The sequence below is a fragment of the Triturus cristatus genome, chromosome 11, assembly GCF_964204655.1.
Source record: "Triturus cristatus chromosome 11, aTriCri1.1, whole genome shotgun sequence".
Taxonomy (NCBI): domain Eukaryota; kingdom Metazoa; phylum Chordata; class Amphibia; order Caudata; family Salamandridae; genus Triturus; species Triturus cristatus.
Genome location: NC_140594.1, coordinates 177,756,421 through 177,771,310, shown reverse-complemented (window position 1 = coordinate 177,771,310; position 14,890 = coordinate 177,756,421). Strand labels below are relative to the sequence as shown.

Below are 14,890 nucleotides of genomic sequence, written 5' to 3'. Positions count from 1 at the left end.
GCCGCATGGGTGCTGCAAAAGCAGCACCAGGGAAGGACTCGTTGTCCCAGAACTCTCTGAGGGGCAGGCAAGGAGTCCCTGTAACTTGTTTCAAATGTGCTCTGGGAGCGCTATATAGCGTGTTTTCAACACCCGCTGCGCAGGAGAGACGTGTAGCACCAGTGCCTGGTATTTAATGTTCCAACTCAGTGGCGGCTCGCAGAGAGAGTGCTGCGGGCGGTGAGGCGGGGCGGGGCGGGGGAGGGTCTGGGCGGGGGGTAGCGGTGTCAGACATACGACAGCCAGGAGTAAAGTAAGTAAATAAATAAATAAAACTATTTACCTTGCGCTCGCTGTTCCAACTGCTACACTCCCCTTGCAAATCTAGGATAGGAACTCTCCCGGCCCAAATTTAGCAGAAGCAGCTCAAGCTCAGGCTGGAGAACCGATTCAACAAACGCTTTGATAACACACTTAAGGGGCGAACTCGATTTATGAAGCAGACAGTCAAGTCGCTGATCTCAAGTGTAACGGAGCTCGAAAAACGTATTGCAAATTCAGCGGACAATCTAGCAGCACACCAACTGTAATGATGAGAGTACCAGTTGTGTTGCTGAACTTCACATAATTATTCGCGAGAGTGCAGCACCCCAAAATATTGTAGCTTGAGAGCCCCGGAAGGCCTTGCAGGATCAGTCAACAAGTGCCATTCCGCCAAGGTATGTGGTACCAAGCCACTAATGCCTATTATGCAATTTAAGATCTCCAACCACCATAGGCTTAAGAGTAATAAACCACCCAATCTACCCCCCTTACTACCAACTTTCGCAACAAGCTTCAGGTGGAAGATCAGCCTCAGTATTACCCACTAAGACCAAATCCTCCACCCCTTTCCCTGCTGTATAAAACAAAAATGATGCATCATCCTCAACAATGACCTGACTATAGCGTTAAATTGGCCCTGAAAGAGAAGGCTATTGTTGACAGCTTTCTGGCTTTGGAAGCACAATCATTTCCAACCCATGTCTCTAACATTCAGTTTAAAACTGCACCAGATATATACAATGGCAACACAACCAACCCTCTTGATGTAAAACAACCCCAGATTTCCAAGGCACCCTCTCCAGCAGCTGTGCAACATGGGGTAGGAGACTGTGACCTCCTAAATCTTTTTGAGGCCACCAATTTTGGGAGTTTTTCACCATCACCGCTCGAGGAAATTAACTAACTGTCACACACTGCCTTCATTTCTCGAGCCACGCTCCGTAATGACTCCGCTAGCCCTTTCACTCAGTCTGCGGCCCAAGCAGCGAAGCATAAAACTGTCAGCTCACAGGCCCTATATAGCTCATCTTCTAGGACCATTGCCAAGGACTCATGGAGTGTACTTTCGTGGAACATTGCTGGAATGAAATCTAAACTTGATGATCCTAACTGGGGCTCCTTCATAGATGCTCACAAAGTTTGTGTGTTAAAGGAATCCTGGTGTGTTGAACCAGTATATTAGTGTGGCTACAATGCCATAGCCCAGGGGAGAGGTCGCCAGGCCGGGGGCTTAATCATCTGGGTGAAAAACTCTCTCAATTGCAGAATCAAGAGACTCTCTGACATTTCACCGGACTTGCTTGGCCTTGTTTTATCTAAAGAAAATAGCTGTGTCTACATATTTAATGTTTACAATAGGCCTCTAGGTATGAACAAAGAATCTTCTACCCTCGATGCCTTACCTCTTGATGCTCGCTTGATAGTCGCAAGTGTCTTCAACGTGATATTCGAGCCAAGTGACAATTCTGAATTAGACCTAACAAGAGGAAGATGCCATATGGCAAATATCTAAACTCAGCATACTGCATATCGAGAGAAGCTTGGTTCTAGCAACCCAACTATTGCGTATCTCGTTGAGGGTAGGTTTAAGAGCATGTAATGGTAGATCCCTGTCTGACCAGGAGGGTGCTCACACTTTCAAAGCCTAAACCAAACATCCAGAATAGACTACATTTTGTTATCCCTGCAGACCTTGGCACACATGAGGGATATGGTAGTTTTAGAAAGGGGGGACAGTGACCATAATTCTCTTAAGCTAGATTTGGTAGGGTTAATAACCATTGGTCCCAAGACAATTAAACCTAGCCTCTTAGGCGACACTGTTCTCTCAAATAACAAAAAAGCTCTGAAATGGGAGTACGTTGTAGCCCATACCACCATCATGAAACAGTCATATATCAAGGTAGCTGACACATTGGACAAAATGGCCAGGCTTTGATTCTACTTTAGCATCTCACGAGGAATTCTTTGAAAGTCTGAGGGATCTGCTCTCAAGAGAACCAAAGGCCTCACCTAAAACTAATTTGGCCTCGCACCCATGGTATAATGTTCAGTGTAGATCAGCAAAATCCACTATCCTGAAGCTCATCAAAGCTAAAGACCCGGAAGGAATCTCCGCAGCACAAAGAAACTATAAGGAAACCGTGACTCGTGTCAGACTCAGCTGGGAGGATGCGGTCTGGTCAGAACTAGCCCACGAAGTCAAAGTGAGAGACGTTAGGACATCTTGGAGTATTGTCACACATGGTACTTGCTCCTTAACCTCCATAGTGACCTTCAATGTCCAACCACATAGGTGGACAGATCATTTTGAGAAGCTGTATTCAAGCAAGGGTGTGGGCTGTATTGGCCTAGTTGGCCAGGACCTAATCAGTCAACCTAGGTGGCCAGAATCTCTTGAGATTTCTATCTGGGATTCATGTATGGTTTTAAAATTAATAATTGCTAGGAAAGCCCCTAGCCCAGATTGCATACCAGCTGATATGTACCTAGCCGAGCCCGACATTTGAGCCCCATATCTCAACCATCTTAGAAGGAAAGTCATGAATGGAGGTCCAATACCAAAATCATGGTGGAGTGCAGAGATCGTCCCAATTTATACGAAGGGCCGGCGGGATGATCCTGGAAATTATAGACCTATTAGTTTACAAAACAGGATCCGGAAGATATTTTTGCTGGCAACCTTTGGGGAAAGTATCCGACTGGGCCGTGGCGAGCCACATCATTTCAGACTTCCAGGCTGTCTTAAGGCCAAACACTAGCACTCTTGACCAGATACTGACATTTTGTGCAATCTACTGGAAGACGGGGCGCTTGAAAAAGGATATCTCTACTTAAAGTCAGCATTTGACTTGCTCTCCTGCAAAAAGCTGTGGGAGGCCCTAGCCAATATGGGGGTTTCTGAGAACATCTGAGGTATCCTCATAAGACTGCATGAGAACAATCACACAAGCGTAAGGTATGGGAAGAATGGGGAGCAAATCAATTCCTTCAGGATAGAGAGAGGAATCCACTAGCGATGTGTTTCAGCCCGAACACTCTTCTCCTTATTCATTAATGACTTGGTGCAGTTCCTTGATTTCCCTAACATTGACCCCCCCAAAAGTAGGCTCCACCAAAATCCCTACTCTATTATTTGCAGACGATACCCTTCTTATGTTTAAAAGCCCTACTCAACAAAATGTATGGCACTAAACCCATATAGGTCCCAACCTATGAAGCCTTACATGACGCCATCCAAGGCTCCCCTCCAAGTTAGCTATACCTAAAATTCTCTGGTTTACCACTAGCTTTTTCTAACTATTTTTTTTTACTATTCTATACCACTTACAATTCTGTACCGTTTACAGGCCTCCCTGTAAGAAGTGGATCATACCAGTGTGCCACCTTCTAGGTTTCAGGCATTATGTGCAAGCTATAAGGATTCTGAAGTCTGACACTAGGGAGGTTGCAGTTATTAGTGTTTCCAAATTTCTGCAGGCTGCTTGGCTTATCCACAAACGACATCTGGAGGGTCCCCTCTATATTTCTTTTCCCCTTATTTTTATATTGGAATTTGTCTACCTGCTCTGTATATTATGATGTATTTTAATACGTTTTATCCTTCCTAATCTCTCTCTACTGTCATTCTAGACGTACTAGGATTTTAGTTTTTTACAAACTATAATGAGGTTGTTTTTTATTAAACCTTTAGGAATATTGTTGTAATTGCTATTTTGCTCAAAAGGATATAGCTTCAAAATGTGTATGCCACTGGTTTTATAGCTTTATAAACAGCTACTGTGAACAAACTATTAAGGAGCTGTGATTTGACTGTTGTGTTTTATCTTGAATGTTTTATAGATCTTGAATACGAAATAAACAGTATTTGAGTTTTTTTACATTCCGAGTTCCATGCAAATAGTACTTGGACTCGTGATTTTCCTACTAGCAGATTTTGATAGGTATCACTTATCAAAATTTACGTCTGCTAAAGAAAAGACCCAGATTCCATAGCTTACAGCCTAGGATGAGGGAAAGCATGCAGTTTTATTATGTGGTAAAACTGGTGGGAGGGAAAGCTGCACCATGTAGTAATAATATATGTTAAAGTCGTTTCAGCTCCTGGAAATAGAGCTACTAGAAATGAAGGCCTGATGCATTGCACCAATGCAGCCCACTGTGTTTTTTCCTATCAGTGCAATTACAAAATTGAACAACCATATGCAAATCAGTCTTGGCCCTGCCCCAAAAGAGAGGGTCCATTTGAACTTCTAAGCAAGGCTCCCTGAACGCTAGCAATCTTAAGAGTGTTCCTGTCTTACAATACCTCAGCGGTGAGGTGCAGCTTGCGTCCCTTTGGCACACAGAGCTACAGGACATACCTCTTGGCATACCTGTGCCACCTAGGGCATCTCACTGAGGAAAACAAAGAGGTGATGGATACCCAGCAAGTTGAGAGCCTGCTGTAGACATTTGTGCATAACCTACAGATCACCAGCAAGAATCCCAGCTAGGCAGGTTCAGGTCTTTTATCTTTTTGTAAAAGATTTTTATTGTTTTCCGCAAAACGGTACAGTACAGTTAGTGAAGATAGCAAAATCGTTGCCCAGCATTCACCAGCATCACCCACCCCTCCCACAGTGCGCCCGCCCAAGGCCTCAATTCCAACGTCCATGCCCCAGTCATTTGCCCCCGAGACCCTCTCCTTAGTCAGTGTCAGAGGCTTCATCGTCCTGTGTCGGCGGTGGTTCACATATGCCCCCTCTGTACTTGTTCCACGCCCCCCACACTTTATTCCATTTTTGTGGACACCCCCGCCCAATGAACACCGATCTCTCGGCCAACATAGCCCTATCCATGTCCCGTCCCCACACTGACAGCAACGGTGCCTCTCCCGTACCCCATTTCTGAGCTATGTTCCGCTTAGCCAGTACCATCCACAGCGTGTCCCAGCCCTGAACCTGGCGATTAAGGTCATTGGGTTCCCACACGTTCAGTAGACATCGCCTGGGCTCCGGCACCAGCGACACTCCCCCCGACTGGGACAGCGTCCGCATCACCCACTTCCAGTATTCTTGGATGACAGGGCATTCCCATATGGTGTGATAGAAGGTACCCTCCTCCCCGCAGCCGTGCAAACAGAATGGGTGGGGCGCCCTACCTATTTTGTGCAGGGTGCATCTGGTGTAGTAGGACCGGTGCAGAATCCGGAGCTGTACCAACCGGAGCCTAGAGGGTATCCCCGCCTCCCGGGGGGACGCCAGTACCTCCCTCCACTCCGGGTCATCAAAGTCTCCTACATCACTGGACCATTTCTCCCGTAGGGGACCCATAGGGTCAGGCAGGTTATTTATGAGCGTCTTTTATCTTTTTGAGCTTCATAAAAAGTTATTACAGCAAAGGATAATAACACAACAATGCCCAATGTTGGTGGAGATGGGCAGGATTCATACCACCTTTTCAGGATAATCACTGACTATATAAATGAGCCCCATTTAGATGTGCTGTCAGTAAATATATCTCATGTAGCTTGCCTGAAAATTGCACCAAAGTGATGTAAAAAATATTGAATCAATCTCAGCCACTGGTGATCACGTGAGGCTGCATTCCAGTCCATCACATTTTACCCACTGTTTCACTCAAGATAGAAACCATTCATATGTAAATCAGTCAATGTTGTGTTCCTGTAGGAACAGTTTAGCCAGAAGCTACCTAGCCAGACCCCTCCAGATGGGAACACAAGTGACACCAGATGGGCTTTGGCTTATCTTGTCCTACACAGTTAGGTGCAGCTTGAGTCACATGACACAGTGGTCATGGGACCCACGTCTGGGCATTTGTCTCTTTTACGGTGTGTACCACAACAAGCAACAAAGGGAGACAATTTGAGGAGAGCTGTCAGTGCACATAGAGGATGCATACAGTGCATATTCTTTGGCCTATATGGTATTTCAAGTTATTCAGTTACTTTAATGGCGAACATACAGAGATGGAATTGAACTTTCTCCAACTGCTTCATCTGCAAAGCATTTTTCTCCAGAGGACAGAATTTGTAGAAAGATTCAGTAAAGGAGCATTTTTATTTTCAGTGAGTTATATGAGATTATATGTTTGCAAATGCCTCTGTATGAGAAGAGTAGTGTCTGTCCCCTCTACCTTTGCACTTCTTTGTGAACTACAGCAGAAGATTTGCATGTGCTCGTTCATGAGAATGTAAAGGTATGAACTTTACCTGGGAGTGGATGTGGGAACAGTGGTACGGGTATCTGTATTTAAGTCAGCGGATCTTAAATGTGATTTTGGCTTGCACATGGAGTATACAGAGGCGGCATGAGACTGGTTTTTCATTTCTTAAGATTAAGCATATGCTTCCATGCAAACTTTGGTAATTTCTGTAATCTTTTTCCTTACTACTCCATCATGCTGGAATAATGGCATAGTCAAGACAAACGAACACCATGGTTCCAACAAATATTGGGTCTTTTTGTCAGGATCAAAAGACAGGTTTTTAAGGAGTTTGATTTGGTTGATAGAGCACTTGACACCAGCCTCTACATAACTATAGGTTGGGGTCTCTGTTCCATAAACCCACAAGGTTTCTGATCTTCACTTCCATTGGTTGGTGCAGTATTACCAAAGAAGGCTGAGTTTCGGTAGATTCTCAAGTATCTTGATGTTGGACTAGGGCCAAAATATATGTTTTAAAACCATATAATTTGGGAGGGTTTTGCCTCATCTACTACTCTTGCATCAAACACCTTGAATGGACCCAAGAACTGCTCCTGTTCACATGGGGCACAGAGGGAGATTTGTATGTCTTCAGTATAGGAGTGAAACTGTGCCTGATGAAAGCACCATGGTTTCATCAAGGCAGTCACAGATTTCACTTAGCAGTATCTCTCTAATACTAAATATGAGTCTTACAAAAACAACCCACGATATGGAGGCTCGATGGAAGCTACTAGTTTGGCCATAATGAAATCTTGATATGTGGTCAGGGCACTGCAACATAGCAAAAAAAAGAAATTACCCTTAGCATGCAACCAGGACCCTATATTTCGGAGATAAAAAAAAGTGTGCACAAAAACCATTTCACTCCCTACATTGTGAGGGAACAGACTCCAATGTTTAAAAGTTCAGTTGTAGATAGCTCTTATTTTAACCTCCTTCTTCTGATGAGGTGACTTTACAGCAGAGCAGCATCTAGAGATAGCTGTGGTCAAATAGAGTACAATGCAAATAGTCTTTCACTTCACTTCGCTGGCAAAAGGGGGGATTCCCCTAGGAATCCACAGGTCAATAGGCTGGAGAAAGGGAATGTAGGGGTGGGTACTTCTTGCATACGTGCCAACATTTTGGAAGAGGAAAGTGTGAGATTTTTTAAATAATAATCAGGAAAATGCATTTCTCCCATTAATGGTTGCGGTCTGCATCGGGTCTACTGGCATGTATGAGACTTGCAAGTGTGCTGCTGCAGGAGAAGATGGCAGACATGCAGATATACATTCTTTCCTTACCTGCTAGGAGCACAGAGAAACCGCTATGGCAGACGGAGAGAAAGTGATAAAAATATTGTGCACTTGCCTACAGGAGCAGGTTAGTGGAGGTGCATAATCGGAGTCACACGAGACCAGTTCCTGCAGTCTGAAGCCCACCAAGGAATCGGGTTTTTGCATGCAGGAATCAGGAGGCTAGGCTTGAAATCGGTAGTCTCCTGCCTGAATCAGGAGGGTTGGCATGTATGCTCTTGTGCAATGCAAGCTTGGTGTGTGGCCTTGTCCACTGGTGCAGGCAGATGATGCGCTGCATCGTGTGGAGTACTGACAAGAGGTCTACAACCAAGGGCATGAAGAGGGAGCGACTGTTCACTGTGTTGAGTCCTTCAACAGGTGCGTTGCTTTTATAAGTGCAACAGGGGCATAAGGGCCCAGCAATGTGAGGATCTTACTTGCACCAATATGACTGTCTTTTACTTACTAACTCAGTGGCAATTGTCCTTTCATTAATACCCATGACACACTTGCTATGCCACTGTGTCTTGCCACATATTAGCATGGTTTCAATTCCAAGACGAGGAAGAAAGTCAGACTGTCATCTGTTGAGAAAGAACTGGGAATCAAAATGGGTTCTATTACAGCCCCTTTCCTAGGATTTCAGAGTTTCATGGCAAGCCTGCAACACTCTGAGTCAGCTGCAGGCCTGCACTGCAGCGTTGTGATTGACTTAGGGGAGCCGTTGTGCTTTCAGGACTCGCCGGAGAAGCGGAGGAGAGACGTGGCCGGCAGAAGAGGTAAGTGGTATATATATTTTCTTTGTCCCCCCTTCACCCCATTACCTGCCAGCCGCTATTGGTCTGTGGAGAGAGGTGATACAACAGTATTTCAATGCATCAGTGACTCGTACCAATGACAAATGTTTCCATGTGCCTGGATGGGATCCCTGAAAAGGCTGCAGGCAAGGGGTCTATTGAGTCTCCACTAAATCTGCGGCTTCGGAGCAGAGGGAGCACTGCTACAGCTGGGAACGTCAAGCTTTGTTTTTTGTGTGACTCCATTTTGTACCTCACCTTGGGGGGTTGAGGGGGCAGACAGGGCAACTAAACTAAGAGGAAAAAACTAGTTACTTACCTGTACACTATGGTTCTCCAGTATAGATATCTTTCAAAGATTCACATGCTTGTATCTTCCCCGTCGTCATGGTGGGAGTCTCACGATAAATGAATAACAATAGCAGTAAACGAAAAACTGCATAGAAAACCATAGGGAAGTATAGAGTTTGGTAGCCTATCATCATTTTTATGTGGTCCAAATGCCAGCCAATCAGCTATCAGCCCTGAGATCACACTTCCCAGCAGAGCCACCATACCTCAGATTTCCAGCCCCAAGTGTGAGCCAAGGATGTATCTAGAGATAAAAGTGGTCTACCTGAGAAAACGGCAAGGCAGGCAGGCCGCATGTGAATCTATGAAAGATATCAATACTGGAGAACCACAGTGTACAGGTAAGTAACTAGTTTTTTTCTCCAGTATTGAATCTTTCATAGATTCACATGCTTGTATCAGAATAGAGAGCAGTACTTATACTTTGTCGCGTTTCCAGGATAGAACCCTTTTTTCTTGGGGCTCTGCTTCTTATTACCAGAATGACTTATAATAAAGAAACGTTTGTATGTCTCAGTGCATATCACATTGGGAACATGATACCTGAAAATACCAACCATGCATAGTAAGACCATCCAATGGAACACATAAGAGGAAAATTTAACAAGAAATAACATAGCATGTTAAATATGGTCTGAGAAATACCTTAGTGAAACAGGTGCCGTAGAACTGCTTGTCCCACCACTGCATCGGCTTTCCACGCTGTGTCCAGACAGTAATGCTTGGTAAACGTGTGCGCATTTGTCCATGATGCCGCTCTGCAGATGTCCGGGAGCGATACTCCCGCAAACAATGCCACTGAAGTTGCCATCTTCCTCGTTGAATAAGCGCGAACTCTGGATCGTAGAGGCGTTCCGGCTTTGTCATGGCATAAAGAAATGGCAGAGGTTATCCATCTAGAAATACTAGACCTTGACAGAGCCAAGCCTTTTCTGGGCCCAGCAAAGGCCACGAACAATTGGTTTGTCTTTCGGAAAGATTTTGTTTTGTCGATATAGAATTTGAGGCATCTTTTGATGTCCAGTGTATGCAGAGATTTTTCCGCTGCAGAGATGGGTTTTTAAAATATGTAGGCAACACAACGGGTTCATTGAGGTGAAAAGCCGAGGGGACTTTGGGAATAAACTTAGGATTTGTTCTGAGTATGAGTTTATCCTGTTTGAATTGAAGAAACGGTTCTGCGATTCAGAAAGCCTTGATATCACTGACCCTCCTAGCTGAAGTGAGGGCGAGTAGCAAAGCCACCTCCCAAGAAACGAACTGTAATTCAGCTTTGTGAAATGGTTCGAACGGGGGCTTCATGAGTTGTGTTGAGCTGCCATGGGATTGACAGATGCGTAAGTGGAGGGAACACTCTAAAGAGCTCTTTCAGAAATTCCTTTATCACCCTCTGAGACCAAAGAGATGGACGATTTGGTGTTCTGCAATATCTTGAGATAGCCGCAAGATGTACTTTGACCGATACATGGGACAGTCCTGCCTTAGCTAAGTATAATAGGTAAGGAAGAATTTGCTCTGGAGAAGAGTGAAAACGGTGAAGAGCTTGAGTGGAACACCACTGGCAAAATCTCTTCCACTTTGCTGTGTAAGTTTTATTCGTTGAAACTGCTCGAGATTGAGAGAGGATATCTCGGCATTCCTGAGGGATATTCAAGGAATGAAATTTGTGCTCATAAGGTTCCAGGATAACAAATTCAGTGATGTCAACTGAGGATGAAGAACTTGTCCTTCGTTCATTGAGATTAGATCTTGAATCAAAGGAAACTGCACTCTGGGAGCCACTGACAGCTAGAGGAGCTCTGAAAACCAGAACTGTCTTGGCCATTCCGGGGCTATTAGAATCAAGTGGCACGGTTCCGACCTCATTTTCCGTAATACCCTCGGGATCAGAGGAAATGGGGTAAATGCGTAGGCAAACATTCTTGTCCAGCGGAGGTGTAGAGCATTTCCCCAAGATCCCGCTTGAGGGAATCTGCTTGCAAAATGTTTGCTTTTCTTGTTGTGGTGATTTGCAAACAGTTCCAGAGATGGAGTGCCCCATAAGCGAAATATTTACAAGAGTTGATCCTGAGATAACTCCCATTCATGGGAAACACTGGCTGATCTGCTTAGAATGTCTGCCATTGTGTTGTGAACTCCCGAAACGTGCTGAACCTGCAGAGAGATGTTGTGCAGCAGAAGCCAGTTCCAAATCTCTTGAGCTTGTGCCGATCGGGGCTTTGCTTTTGTATCCCCTTGCTTTAGCAGATAAAACATCGTCGTCGTACTGCCTGTCCTGACCAGTACAGGCGAATTGTGGATTCTGTGAAGGAAAGCCTGGAGGCCCAAGAACACCGCCTTTAGCTCTAACAAGCTGATGTGTAGCTGAGCTACCTGAATGGTCCAATAACCTTGTATTTCGAGGTCTTGGAGGTGTGCTCCCCAACCTCGAAGGGAGGCGTCTGTTGTCATGACAGTACTGGGACATTGAGGTTCGAAGAGCAGACCTTTTGATAAGTTCTCCCTGATCCCCCACAATGACAGTGCTGTCTGTATTTGGGGAGTGATGGTGATTCGATCCTCGAAGGAACCTTGGGATTGCACCCATTGTATGTCGAGTAGTTCTTGAAGGGGTTGCATGTGCAGCCGGCAATTGGGAACAAATGGGATACAGGAAGACATCATCCCCAACAAGGATTTGAAGATTCTCACTGAAGTGGACCTTTTTGTTTGTAATTGTGACGTCAGTCTTAAGATTTTTTGGGTGCGTTCTTCTGAAGGATACGCTTTTGCTTCCTTCGTCTGTAGCCTGGCCCCTAGGAATTGAAGGGACTGCGATGGAATGAGAGAATATTTTTCCATGTTGATCCGTAGGCCTAGACATTGGAAGAGATCCATGCAGCATTGTAGAGATTGCAGGGTGTCTTGGTATGTTGCGCCCTTTATTAGTCAGTCGTCCAGATACGGATATATCTGGTGGCCTTGTTGTCTCAAGTGCGCTGCGACCGGCGCCATGCATTTCGTGAAAACCCTTGGCACGGATCTGAGGCCGAAGGGTAACACTTTGAATTGGTAGTGGAGCCCTGCCACCGCGAATCGTAGATACTGCCTGTGTTTGATGTGAATCGCAATATGAAAATAGGCATCTAAGAGATCTAGGGATGCCATGTAATCTCTCCTGCGCAGCATCAGGAGGATTTCCGGTAGAGACACCATACGGAACGACATTTTTTTGATGAATTTGTTCAAGCCTCTCAGGTCCATTACCTGCCTCCATTTGGAAGACTGCTTTTTTCGAATCAAGAAAAAATGTGAGTAAAATCCTTTCCCTCGCTGTTGAGGCGGAACCTCCTCTATTGCCCCTTTCACAATGAGGGACAGAATTTCTGCCTTGAGAGCTGAGAGATGTTGTTACTTTCTGCGAACAGACGGTCGATCTGGAGGTTTTTGTATGAACTCTAGGGTATGACCCTGGTGGATAACGTCCAGTACCCATCTGTCCGTTGTTATGGACAGCCATTGATGACAAAAGCGAGAGAGGTAATGGTTCTCCTTGAGGTATGATGGGGTGGTCGGCACCATGGCATTGTCACTGTCTCCGATTGAAGTCCTGTGATTTTCCCCTTGCAGCAGACTTCCTTCTGGGCTGGTAGGAATTGTTTGAGGAACGAAACTGCTGGTTGCTGGAGAATTGACGGTACCCCTGTTGGTGATAAGGTTGGTACCTGTTAGATTGGAGGAGGATCTCTGATTATATTGGCCTCTTGATTCTCTTCTACGAAAGGACTGGAACCTATTTTGTTTTAGGGAACCTAACGCTCTCGCTGTGTCTGTGTCCGATTTTATTCCTTGAAGGGCATCGTCGATGTGTTTGTCGAAGAGATTCTCCCCATCAAAAGGCATATCGACAATCTTTGCCTGGACTTCAGGCCTAAATGACGTAGCCTTTAGCCAACCTTGTCTGCGGAGCGCCACTGCTCCGGCCATTTGCCTGAAAGCCACTGATGATATGTCAATGGCTATATCTATGGATTCGGAGGCTGCCCTAGCCCCATCCTGTAAAATGATGGTAGCCTCTTCTTTGTTGTCTTCTGGCAGATGAGATAAAAGTGGTGCGATGTCCGACCACATCTGCCTGTTGTAGCGGCTGAGAAGAGCCAGCGCATTTGAAGCTTTTATCGAAGCTGCAGCCATAACTGCAAAGCGCTTCCCTGCGCCATCCATCTTTCTTCCTTCCTTGTCGGGAGGAGCTGAACATGCAGAAGCCGGGATCTTGGAATGCTTCTGTGCCGCCTGCATTACCACCGATTCAGGCCTTGGATGCCCAATCAGGCACGCTGGGGAGGACACGGGAGCCCGATATTTTTTCTCGATTCTGGGTACCGAGGCTGCAACCGAGGCTGGGTTCTTGATCTTTAAAGCCTAATCCCAGATATGATTGATCATTGGGATCGTCCTGATAGACTTCCTGGATAATTCCTTGAAGTCATAGAGGAAACAATCCGTTTCCTTCACTGGCAGAGGAAGATCAAACCTCTTGGAGGCTCTTTCCATGAGGACGTGGAATCCTCCGATGTCTTCCGGCGGGGAGCTTGCCGGGGATGGCGACGGAGATGGGGAAGTTGGTATGACATATTGATCCCATTCTTCGCCCACTGGATCATCCTGAAGAAGTTCCCCTTCCTCTGGCTGTTCTTCCCCTTCACTCTCCACGAAGTCATCCCGAATTGTAATTATTGTAGGGGCGCGCACTTTTTGCACCGGAGGTGGAGGTTGAATCACCGGAGCCTGTGCCGCAGGTTGTGATCTACCTGAGGTGTCGGAGGCAGAGATGTTAGCATCCGGGAAACAGCGATAATAGTCATTAATCATGTGTCGTAAATCAGACACTAGCGAGAGAGGCACGGACATCGACTCTTCTCTCACATTAGGGTTTGTGTCTTCTTCCTCTTCATAATCGTATGATTGCTGGAAAGACCCATATCTCTTGGAGCCGGATACCGGGCGGTCTTTAAAAGAGAGTTCTTCCTGCACTTCCTGGTATTCGTCCTCATCTGTATCCTGGCTTTGAATTTTAGCTGTGAGGGGCTGTAGGCCACTCCATGTGGTCCATCATCTTCCGACTCTTGCATATCCAGAAGATTTGAGGGGGGAAGCGGCGAGATTTTAGTCCATGAGGTATATTCTGTGTTCTTCTTGTCCGTCGACGAGCCTGTCGACGGCGGTGACCTCTTTATCGAGATCGTCGTCAGAGACCTTGTCATCGGAGATTCGAAAGTCGTTGTCGACGGAACTCCCGTCGACGAGATTGACGACGGGGAAACCAGGATAGTCGTCGACGAGGTCGTCTTCATACTCGTTCCGTCGACGGTGTCGTCTTCGTAGATGCCGTCGACGACGCTATCGTCTTCGTGATGGTCGTTGTCGACGAAGCGGTCGTCGCCGAGGTCGTCAACGTCTTCGTAGGCATAAGTGCCGGGGACACTCTGGTCCTCGTCTACGGGGCCGACGACACAGCTCTCACCTCTGACGGCTTCTTTAGAGGTGTATGAGGCAATGAAGAGGAGATGCCTCCTTGTCCTCAGTCTTCTGCTTTTTTTTAAGCTGCTTTCTCCTCAGAAGATTCTGTCTTCCGTTTTTTTAGAGGAGTGTCTCTGAATCAGTCTCTGAGGTGGCCTTCTTTTTCTGAAGCCACAACAGTAAACGAGCCTCTCTCTCCTTAAGAGTTTTAGCAGAGAAGGTTCGACAATGTTTGCGCTCCTTACGAACGTGCTTGGGATGAAGGCAATACAAACATTCTTTGTGGGGGTCCTCAGAATATAATCTGGCCTTCCCACAAGATCAGCAAGGTCTGAAAAGCCTCTTTTTAGAGCCTTCAGACATTTTGAGAAAATAGAGGTAAAAGAATACCTCAAATCCAGTTGAAAAAACTGCAGCAAGACAGGTCAAAGTTCACCAGGGAACAAA

The 14,890-nt window shown here is 45.9% G+C and overlaps 1 protein-coding gene across 3 annotated transcripts in view; it reads right to left on the bottom strand.

Annotated features, from left to right (window-relative positions):
* CUX2 (cut like homeobox 2) overlaps window positions 1–14,890 on the bottom strand; it is an 864,175-nt gene that overhangs the window by 56,512 nt on the left and 792,773 nt on the right. The window lies entirely within an intron of this gene.